Here is a 10000-nt window from a genome sequence, read left to right as displayed (position 1 = left end):
CCCGAGTGGCATTTTCTCTGAGGCGGAGCAGAAAGGTAAGGGTCCTCCTAAAAGGAGGATGTGCTGAGCGCTCGGGCTCGTCCGGGATTTGAACCCGGGACCCCTCGCACCCAAAGCGAGAATCATACCCCTAGACCAACGAGCCAGACAGTTAGTGAAAAGCCCGCGGCGTGAGCCCGAATGTACGAGAAGTTTAGCAGGAAAGCTAAAACGGATGTCAAGCGCACAGAGAAGAGCCGTGACGACGTGTAGCACTGTCAAGCTTGGGCTCATCCGGGATTTGAACCCGGGACCTCTCGCACCCTAAGCGAGAATCATACCCCTAGACCAACGAGCCAGACAGATATAGAGCTGGTCGCTGCGTGACCCCGAATGAGCTGAAAGTTTAGCAGGGAAGCTAAAACGGACGTCCAGCGGCACGCCGGCGTCTGCAAGCTTCCCGTCCCAAGGCAACCGCTTCTTCTTTTATTGAAGCCAATAAAAGAAGAAGCGGTAAAGAAGTACAGCGGGATTGGCAACAACACGGCGCCAGGCGGCGCTGTTCAGCTTGGGCTCGTCTGGAATTTGAACCCGGGACCTCTCGCACCCTAAGCGAGAATCATACCCCTAGACCAACGAGCCAGACAGCTGGCAGCTGCTCTGGGCCCGGCGCTCGGAAGAAGAGAAAGTTTAGCAGGGACGCTAAAGAGACGTCGAGCGACAAAGCCTCTCGCTCTCTGCAGCCAAGCACTGTCGAGAGAAACTTCCCATTGCAAAGCGACGGCACCCGAGTGGCATTTTCTCTGAGGCGGAGCAGAAAGGTAAGGGTCCTCCTAAAAGGAGGATGTGCTGAGCGCTCGGGCTCGTCCGGGATTTGAACCCGGGACCTCTCGCACCCTAAGCGAGAATCATACCCCTAGACCAACGATCCAGACTGCTGGCAGTGGCTCCGGGCCCAGAGTTGAGATGAAGAGAGACTTTCGCACAGGCGCTAAAGGGACGTCGAGTGCAGTCTTGGCGGCGGCGACGACGACGACGACGACAAAGCCACTGTCAGGGGAAACTTCCCATTGCAAAGCGACAGCATTTTCATCGAGACGGAGCAGAAAAGGTATTTTGGCAGCCTCCTCCTAGAAGAAGCTGCACGCGTTACGCAGACCGCTCAGCCCAACGGGCGACTCTCGGGCTCGTCCGGGATTTGAACCCGGGACCTCTCGCACCCAAAGCGAGAATCATACCCCTAGACCAACGAGCCAGACAGATATAGAGCCGGTCGCTGCGTGAGCCCGAATGAGCTGAAAGTTTAGCAGGGAAGCTAAAACGGACGTCCAGCGGCACGCCGGCGTCTGCAAGCTTCCCGTCCCAAGGCAACCGCTTCTTCTTTTATTGAAGCCAATAAAAGAAGAAGCGGTACAGAAGTACAGCGGGATTGGGAACAACTTCTTAAAAGAGACGCCTCGCAGAGAAGAGAAGAGCCACGGCCCCAGGCGGCGCTGTTCAGCTTGGGCTCGTCCGGGATTTGAACCCGGGACCTCTCGCACCCGAAGTGAGAATCATACCCCTAGACCAACGAGCCAGAATCCTATACGCCCCCTGCCGCCGGACGTGTGGAACTCCTCGAGGATGGATTGTCACCGCAAGCATTCGGTGATGAAACTGCGCAACGATAAAAAAAAATAAATAAATAAATAAAAAAATGATAATAATACAAAAAAAATAAAAGAAGAAGACGTAAAAAGCCAGGTTTCAGGGTCTAGCATTAAATGACCATTACCCGTTTCAAAACGCATCCTTCGAGTCAGCACAAACCGTGCCTTTCCAGTGTAGATTGGAGCCGAGGTAGTCGAATCGCCCCGTTTGCTGGAGGATGAATTTCCGTCATCTCAAGGAAAGGACGTAAAAGAGGGCGCGCGCGTGAAAGCTGCTGCGTGGGCTCGTCCGGGATTTGAACCCGGGACCTCTCGCACCCTAAGCGAGAATCATACCCCTAGACCAACGAGCCAGACTGCTGGCAGTGGCTCCGGGCCCAGAGTTGAGATGAAGAGAGACTTTCGCACAGGCGCTAAAGGGACGTCGAGTGCAGTCTTGGCGGCGGCGACGACGACGACGACGACGACAAAGCCACTGTCAGGGGAAACTTCCCATTGCAAAGCGACAGCATTTTCATCGAGACGGAGCAGAAAAGGTATTTTGGCGGCCTCCTCCTAGAAGAAGCTGCACGCGTTACGCAAACCGCTCAGCCCAACGGGCGACTCTCGGGCTCGTCCGGGATTTGAACCCGGGACCTCTCGCACCCAAAGCGAGAATCATACCCCTAGACCAACGAGCCAGACAGATATAGAGCTGGTCGCTGCGTGAGCCCGAATGAGCTGAAAGTTTAGCAGGGAAGCTAAAACGGACGTCCAGCGGCACGCCGGCGTCTGCAAGCTTCCCGTCCCAAGGCAACCGCTTCTTCTTTTATTGAAGCCAATAAAAGAAGAAGCGGTAAAGAAGTACAGCGGGATTGGCAACAACACGGCGCCAGGCGGCGCTGTTCAGCTTGGGCTCGTCTGGAATTTGAACCCGGGACCTCTCGCACCCTAAGCGAGAATCATACCCCTAGACCAACGAGCCAGACAGCTGGCAGCCGCTCCGGGCCCGGCGCTCGGAAGAAGAGAAAGTTTAGCAGGGACGCTAAAGAGACGTCGAGCGACAAAGCCTCTCGCTCTCTGCAGCCAAGCACTGTCGAGAGAAACTTCCCATTGCAAAGCGACGGCACCCGAGTGGCATTTTCTCTGAGGCGGAGCAGAAAGGTAAGGGTCCTCCTAAAAGGAGGATGTGCTGAGCGCTCGGGCTCCTCCGGGATTTGAACCCGGGACCTCTCGCACCCAAAGCGAGAATCATACCCCTAGACCAACGAGCCAGACAGCTGGCAGCCGCTCCGGGCCCGGCGCTCGGAAGAAGAGAAAGTTTAGCAGGGACGCTAAAGAGACGTCGAGCGACAAAGCCTCTCGCTCTCTGCAGCCAAGCACTGTCGAGAGAAACTTCCCATTGCAAAGCGACGGCACCCGAGTGGCATTTTCTCTGAGGCGGAGCAGAAAGGTAAGGGTCCTCCTAAAAGGAGGATGTGCTGAGCGCCCGGGCTCGTCCGGGATTTGAACCCGGGACCTCTCGCACCCAAAGCGAGAATCATACCCCTAGACCAACGAGCCAGACAGTTAGTGAAAAGCCCGCGGCGTGAGCCCGAATGTACGAGAAGTTTAGCAGGGAAGCTAAAACGGATGTCAAGCGCACAGAGAAGAGCCGTGACGACGTGTAGCGCTGTCAAGCTTGGGCTCATCCGGGATTTGAACCCGGGACCTCTCGCACCCTAAGCGAGAATCATACCCCTAGACCAACGAGCCAGACAGATATAGAGCCGGTCGCTGCGTGAGCCCGAATGAGCTGAAAGTTTAGCAGGGAAGCTAAAACGGACGTCCAGCGGCACGCCGGCGTCTGCAAGCTTCCCGTCCCAAGGCAACCGCTTCTTCTTTTATTGAAGCCAATAAAAGAAGAAGCGGTACAGAAGTACAGCGGGATTGGCAACAACTTCTTAAAAGAGACGCCTCGCAGAGAAGAGCCACGGCGCCAGGCAGCGCTGTTCAGCTTGGGCTCGTCCGGGATTTGAACCCGGGAACTCTCGCACCCGAAGCGAGAATCATACCCCTAGACCAACGAGCCAGAAACCTACATGCCCCCTGCCGCCGGACGTGTGGAACTCCTCGAGGATGGATTGTCACCGCAAGCATTCGGTGATGAAACTGCGCAACGATAAAAAAAATAAAATAAATAAATAAAAAAATGATAATAATACAAAAAAAATAAAAGAAGAAGACGTAAAAAGCCAGGTTTCAGGGTCTAGCATTAAATGACCATTACCCGTTTCAAAACGCATCCTTCGAGTCAGCACAAACCGTGCCTTTCCAGTGTAGATTGGAGCCGAGGTAGTCGAATCGCCCCGTTTGCTGGAGGATGAATTTCCGTCATCTCAAGGAAAGGACGTAAAAGAGGGCGCGCGCGTGAAAGCTGCTGTGTGGGCTCGTCTGGGATTTGAACCCGGGACCTCTCGCACCCTAAGCGAGAATCATACCCCTAGACCAACGAGCCAGACTGCTGGCAGTGGCTCCGGGCCCAGAGTTGAGATGAAGAGAGACTTTCGCACAGGCGCTAAAGGGACGTCGAGTGCAGTCTTGGCGGCGGCGACGACGACGACGACAAAGCCACTGTCAGGGGAAACTTCCCATTGCAAAGCGACAGCATTTTCATCGAGACGGAGCAGAAAAGGTATTTTGGCGGCCTCCTCCTAGAAGAAGCTGCACGCGTTACGCAGAGCGCTCAGCCCAACGGGCGACTCTCGGGCTCGTCCGGGATTTGAACCCGGGACCTCTCGCACCCAAAGCGAGAATCATACCCCTAGACCAACGAGCCAGACAGATATAGAGCTGGTCGCTGCGTGAGCCCGAATGAGCTGAAAGTTTAGCAGGGAAGCTAAAACGGACGTCCAGCGGCACGCCGGCGTCTGCAAGCTTCCCGTCCCAAGGCAACCGCTTCTTCTTTTATTGAAGCCAATAAAAGAAGAAGCGGTAAAGAAGTACAGCGGGATTGGCAACAACACGGCGCCAGGCGGCGCTGTTCAGCTTGGGCTCGTCTGGAATTTGAACCCGGGACCTCTCGCACCCTAAGCGAGAATCATACCCCTAGACCAACGAGCCAGACAGCTGGCAGCCGCTCCGGGCCCGGCGCTCGGAAGAAGAGAAAGTTTAGCAGGGACGCTAAAGAGACGTCGAGCGACAAAGCCTCTCGCTCTGTGCAGCCAAGCACTGTCGAGAGAAACTTCCCATTGCAAAGCGACGGCACCCGAGTGGCATTTTCTCTGAGGCGGAGCAGAAAGGTAAGGGTCCTCCTAAAAGGAGGATGTGCTGAGCGCTCGGGCTCGTCCGGGATTTGAACCCGGGACCTCTCGCACCCTAAGCGAGAATCATACCCCTAGACCAACGAGCCAGACTGCTGGCAGTGGCTCCGGGCCCAGAGTTGAGATGAAGAGAGACTTTCGCACAGGCGCTAAAGGGACGTCGAGTGCAGTCTTGGCGGCGGCGACGACGACGACGACGACAAAGCCACTGTCAGGGGAAACTTCCCATTGCAAAGCGACAGCATTTTCATCGAGACGGAGCAGAAAAGGTATTTTGGCGGCCTCCTCCTAGAAGAAGCTGCACGCGTTACGCAGACCGCTCAGCCCAACGGGCGACTCTCGGGCTCGTCCGGGATTTGAACCCGGGACCTCTCGCACCCAAAGCGAGAATCATACCCCTAGACCAACGAGCCAGACAGATATAGAGCCGGTCGCTGCGTGAGCCCGAATGAGCTGAAAGTTTAGCAGGGAAGCTAAAACGGACGTCCAGCGGCACGCCGGCGTCTGCAAGCTTCCCGTCCCAAGGCAACCGCTTCTTCTTTTATTGAAGCCAATAAAAGAAGAAGCGGTACAGAAGTACAGCGGGATTGGGAACAACTTCTTAAAAGAGACGCCTCGCAGAGAAGAGAAGAGCCACGGTGCCAGGCGGCGCTGTTCAGCTTGGGCTCGTCCGGGATTTGAACCCGGGACCCCTCGCACCCGAAGCGAGAATAATACCCCTAGACCAACGAGCCAGAAACATATACGCCCCCTGCCGCCGGACGTGTGGAACTCCTCGAGGATGGATTGTCACCGCAAGCATTCGGTGATGAAACTGCGCAACGATAAAAATAAATAAATAAATAAATAAAAAAATGATAATAATACAAAAAAAATAAAAGAAGAAGACGTAAAAAGCCAGGTTTCAGGGTCTAGCATTAAATGACCATTACCCGTTTCAAAACGCATCCTTCGAGTCAGCACAAACCGTGCCTTTCCAGTGTAGATTGGAGCCGAGGTAGTCGAATCGCCCCGTTTGCTGGAGGATGAATTTCCGTCATCTCAAGGAAAGGACGTAAAAGAGGGCGCGCGCGTGAAAGCTGCTGCGTGGGCTCGTCCGGGATTTGAACCCGGGACCTCTCGCACCCTAAGCGAGAATCATACCCCTAGACCAACGAGCCAGACTGCTGGCAGTGGCTCCGGGCCCAGAGTTGAGATGAAGAGAGACTTTCGCACAGGCGCTAAAGGGACGTCGAGTGCAGTCTTGGCGGCGGCGACGACGACGACGACGACGACAAAGCCACTGTCAGGGGAAACTTCCCATTGCAAAGCGACAGCATTTTCATCGAGACGGAGCAGAAAAGGTATTTTGGCGGCCTCCTCCTAGAAGAAGCTGCACGCGTTACGCAAACCGCTCAGCCCAACGGGCGACTCTCGGGCTCGTCCGGGATTTGAACCCGGGACCTCTCGCACCCAAAGCGAGAATCATACCCCTAGACCAACGAGCCAGACAGTTAGCGAAAAGCCCGCGGCGTGAGCCCGAATGTACGAGAAGTTTAGCAGGGAAGCTAAAACGGATGTCAAGCGCACAGAGAAGAGCCGTGACGACGTGTAGCGCTGTCAAGCTTGGGCTCGTCCGGGATTTGAACCCGGGACCTCTCGCACCCTAAGCGAGAATCATACCCCTAGACCAACAAGCCAGACAGCTGGCAGCCGCTCCGGGCCCGGCGCTCGGAAGAAGAGAAAGGTTAGCAGGGACGCTAAAGAGACGTCGAGCGACAAAGCCTCTCGCTCTCTGCAGCCAAGCACTGTCGAGAGAAACTTCCCATTGCAAAGCGACGGCACCCGAGTGGCATTTTCTCTGAGGCGGAGCAGAAAGGTAAGGGTCCACCTAAAAGGAGGATGTGCTGAGCGCTCGGGCTCGTCCGGGATTTGAACCCGGGACCTCTCGCACCCAAAGCGAGAATCATACCCCTAGACCAACGAGCCAGACAGCTGGCAGCCGCTTCGGGCCCGGCGCTCGGAAGAAGAGAAAGTTTAGCAGGGACGCTAAAGAGACGTCGAGCGACAAAGCCTCTCGCTCTCTGCAGCCAAGCACTGTCGAGAGAAACTTCCCATTGCAAAGCGACGGCACCCGAGTGGCATTTTCTCTGAGGCGGAGCAGAAAGGTAAGGGTCCTCCTAAAAGGAGGATGTGCTGAGCGCTCGGGCTCGTCCGGGATTTGAACCCGGGACCTCTCGCACCCAAAGCGAGAATCATACCCCTAGACCAACGAGCCAGACAGTTAGTGAAAAGCCCGCGGCGTGAGCCCGAATGTACGAGAAGTTTAGCAGGGAAGCTAAAACGGATGTCAAGCGCACAGAGAAGAGCCGTGACGACGTGTAGCGCTGTCAAACTTGGGCTCATCCGGGATTTGAACCCGGGACCTCTCGCACCCTAAGCGAGAATCATACCCCTAGACCAACGAGCCAGACAGATATAGAGCTGGTCGCTGCGTGAGCCCGAATGAGCTGAAAGTTTAGCAGGGAAGCTAAAACGGACGTCCAGCGGCACGCCGGCGTCTGCAAGCTTCCCGTCCCAAGGCAACCGCTTCTTCTTTTATTGAAGCCAATAAAAGAAGAAGCGGTAAAGAAGAACAGCGGGATTGGCAACAACACGGCGCCAGGCGGCGCTGTTCAGCTTGGGCTCGTCTGGAATTTGAACCCGGGACCTCTCGCACCCTAAGCGAGAATCATACCCCTAGACCAACGAGCCAGACAGCTGGCAGCCGCTCCGGGCCCGGCGCTCGGAAGAAGAGAAAGTTTAGCAGGGACGCTAAAGAGACGTCGAGCGACAAAGCCTCTCGCTCTCTGCAGCCAAGCACTGTCGAGAGAAACTTCCCATTGCAAAGCGACGGCACCCGAGTGGCATTTTCTCTGAGGCGGAGCAGAAAGGTAAGGGTCCTCCTAAAAGGAGGATGTGCTGAGCGCTCGGGCTCGTCCGGGATTTGAACCCGGGACCTCTCGCACCCAAAGCGAGAATCATACCCCTAGACCAACGAGCCAGACAGATATAGAGCTGGTCGCTGCGTGAGCCCGAATGAGCTGAAAGTTTAGCAGGGAAGCTAAAACGGACGTCCAGCGGCACGCCGGCGTCTGCAAGCTTCCCGTCCCAAGGCAACCGCTTCTTCTTTTATTGAAGCCAATAAAAGAAGAAGCGGTACAGAAGTACAGCGGGATTGGGAACAACTTCTTAAAAGAGACGCCTCGCAGAGAAGAGAAGAGCCACGGCGCCAGGCGGCGCTGTTCAGCTTGGGCTCGTCCGGGATTTGAACCCGGGAACTCTCGCACCCGAAGCGAGAATCATACCCCTAGACCAACGAGCCAGAAACCTATACGCCCCCTGCCGCCGGACGTGTGGAACTCCTCGAGGATGGATTGTCACCGCAAGCATTCGGTGATGAAACTGCGCAACGATAAAAAAAAAAAAATAAATAAATAAAAAAATGATAATAATACAAAAAAAATAAAAGAAGAAGACGTAAAAAGCCAGGTTTCAGGGTCTAGCATTAAATGACCATTACCCGTTTCAAAACGCATCCTTCGAGTCAGCACAAACCGTGCCTTTCCAGTGTAGATTGGAGCCGAGGTAGTCGAATCGCCCCGTTTGCTGGAGGATGAATTTCCGTCATCTCAAGGAAAGGACGTAAAAGAGGGCGCGCGCGTGAAAGCTGCTGCGTGGGCTCGTCCGGGATTTGAACCCGGGACCTCTCGCACCCTAAGCGAGAATCATACCCCTAGACCAACGAGCCAGACTGCTGGCAGTGGCTCCGGGCCCAGAGTTGAGATGAAGTGAGACTTTCGCACAGGCGCTAAAGGGACGTCGAGTGCAGTCTTGGCGGCGGCGACGACGACGACGACGACGACAAAGCCACTGTCAGGGGAAACTTCCCATTGCAAAGCGACAGCATTTTCATCGAGACGGAGCAGAAAAGGTATTTTGGCGGCCTCCTCCTAGAAGAAGCTGCACGCGTTACGCAAACCGCTCAGCCCAACGGGCGACTCTCGGGCTCGTCCGGGATTTGAACCCGGGACCTCTCGCACCCAAAGCGAGAATCATACCCCTAGACCAACGAGCCAGACAGTTAGCGAAAAGCCCGCGGCGTGAGCCCGAATGTACGAGAAGTTTAGCAGGGAAGCTAAAACGGATGTCAAGCGCACAGAGAAGAGCCGTGACGACGTGTAGCGCTGTCAAGCTTGGGCTCGTCCGGGATTTGAACCCGGGACCTCTCGCACCCTAAGCGAGAATCATACCCCTAGACCAACAAGCCAGACAGCTGGCAGCCTCTCCGGGCCCGGCGCTCGGAAGAAGAGAAAGTTTAGCAGGGACGCTAAAGAGACGTCGAGCGACAAAGCCTCTCGCTCTCTGCAGCCAAGCACTGTCGAGAGAAACTTCCCATTGCAAAGCGACGGCACCCGAGTGGCATTTTCTCTGAGGCGGAGCAGAAAGGTAAGGGTCCTCCTAAAAGGAGGATGTGCTGAGCGCTCGGGCTCGTCCGGGATTTGAACCCGGGACCTCTCGCACCCAAAGCGAGAATCATACCCCTAGACCAACGAGCCAGACAGATATAGAGCCGGTCGCTGCGTGAGCCCGAATGAGCTGAAAGTTTAGCAGGGAAGCTAAAACGGACGTCCAGCGGCACGCCGGCGTCTGCAAGCTTCCCGTCCCAAGGCAACCGCTTCTTCTTTTATTGAAGCCAATAAAAGAATAAGCGGTACAGAAGTACAGCGGGATTGGGAACAACTTCTTAAAAGAGACGCCTCGCAGAGAAGAGAAGAGCCACGGCGCCAGGCGGCGCTGTTCAGCTTGGGCTCGTCCGGGATTTGAACCCGGGACCTCTCGCACCCGAAGCGAGAATCATACCCCTAGACCAACGAGCCAGAAACCTATACGCCCCCTGCCGCCGGACGTGTGGAACTCCTCGAGGATGGATTGTCACCGCAAGCATTCGGTGATGAAACTGCGCAACGATAAAAAAAATAAAATAAATAAATAAAAAAATGATAATAATACAAAAAAAATAAAAGAAGAAGACGTAAAAAGCCAGGTTTCAGGGTCTAGCATTAAATGACC

At 55.2% G+C, this 10000-nt stretch overlaps 12 non-coding genes across 12 annotated transcripts; all 12 read right to left on the bottom strand.

The window, feature by feature from the left end:
• Positions 1–265: 265 nt before the first annotated feature.
• Positions 266–337, bottom strand: TRNAP-AGG (transfer RNA proline (anticodon AGG)). Its single transcript has one exon. It is a non-coding gene; the product is annotated as a tRNA-Pro (tRNA).
• A 1146-nt stretch (positions 338–1483) lies between these two features.
• TRNAP-CGG (transfer RNA proline (anticodon CGG)) lies at positions 1484–1555 on the bottom strand. Its single transcript has one exon. It is a non-coding gene; the product is annotated as a tRNA-Pro (tRNA).
• Positions 1556–1909: 354 nt separating this feature from the next.
• TRNAP-AGG (transfer RNA proline (anticodon AGG)) lies at positions 1910–1981 on the bottom strand. The gene has a single exon. It is a non-coding gene; the product is annotated as a tRNA-Pro (tRNA).
• Positions 1982–3290: 1309 nt separating this feature from the next.
• On the bottom strand, positions 3291–3362 carry TRNAP-AGG (transfer RNA proline (anticodon AGG)). Its single transcript has one exon. It is a non-coding gene; the product is annotated as a tRNA-Pro (tRNA).
• Positions 3363–3606: 244 nt separating this feature from the next.
• TRNAP-CGG (transfer RNA proline (anticodon CGG)) lies at positions 3607–3678 on the bottom strand. Its single transcript has one exon. It is a non-coding gene; the product is annotated as a tRNA-Pro (tRNA).
• Positions 3679–4926: 1248 nt separating this feature from the next.
• On the bottom strand, positions 4927–4998 carry TRNAP-AGG (transfer RNA proline (anticodon AGG)). Its single transcript has one exon. It is a non-coding gene; the product is annotated as a tRNA-Pro (tRNA).
• Positions 4999–5571: 573 nt separating this feature from the next.
• TRNAP-CGG (transfer RNA proline (anticodon CGG)) lies at positions 5572–5643 on the bottom strand. The gene has a single exon. It is a non-coding gene; the product is annotated as a tRNA-Pro (tRNA).
• Positions 5644–5997: 354 nt separating this feature from the next.
• TRNAP-AGG (transfer RNA proline (anticodon AGG)) lies at positions 5998–6069 on the bottom strand. Its single transcript has one exon. It is a non-coding gene; the product is annotated as a tRNA-Pro (tRNA).
• Positions 6070–7286: 1217 nt separating this feature from the next.
• On the bottom strand, positions 7287–7358 carry TRNAP-AGG (transfer RNA proline (anticodon AGG)). The gene has a single exon. It is a non-coding gene; the product is annotated as a tRNA-Pro (tRNA).
• Positions 7359–8180: 822 nt separating this feature from the next.
• TRNAP-CGG (transfer RNA proline (anticodon CGG)) lies at positions 8181–8252 on the bottom strand. The gene has a single exon. It is a non-coding gene; the product is annotated as a tRNA-Pro (tRNA).
• Positions 8253–8606: 354 nt separating this feature from the next.
• Positions 8607–8678, bottom strand: TRNAP-AGG (transfer RNA proline (anticodon AGG)). The gene has a single exon. It is a non-coding gene; the product is annotated as a tRNA-Pro (tRNA).
• Positions 8679–9735: 1057 nt separating this feature from the next.
• TRNAP-CGG (transfer RNA proline (anticodon CGG)) lies at positions 9736–9807 on the bottom strand. The gene has a single exon. It is a non-coding gene; the product is annotated as a tRNA-Pro (tRNA).
• Positions 9808–10000: the final 193 nt, after the last annotated feature.

This window comes from Sceloporus occidentalis, unplaced genomic scaffold (genome assembly GCF_023333645.1).
Source record: "Sceloporus occidentalis isolate IW3139 unplaced genomic scaffold, rSceOcc1.0.p SCAF_357, whole genome shotgun sequence".
Lineage (NCBI taxonomy): Eukaryota > Metazoa > Chordata > Lepidosauria > Squamata > Phrynosomatidae > Sceloporus > Sceloporus occidentalis.
Note: the sequence above shows the minus strand (reverse complement) of the source record. Positions and strands in the feature narration are given on the sequence as shown.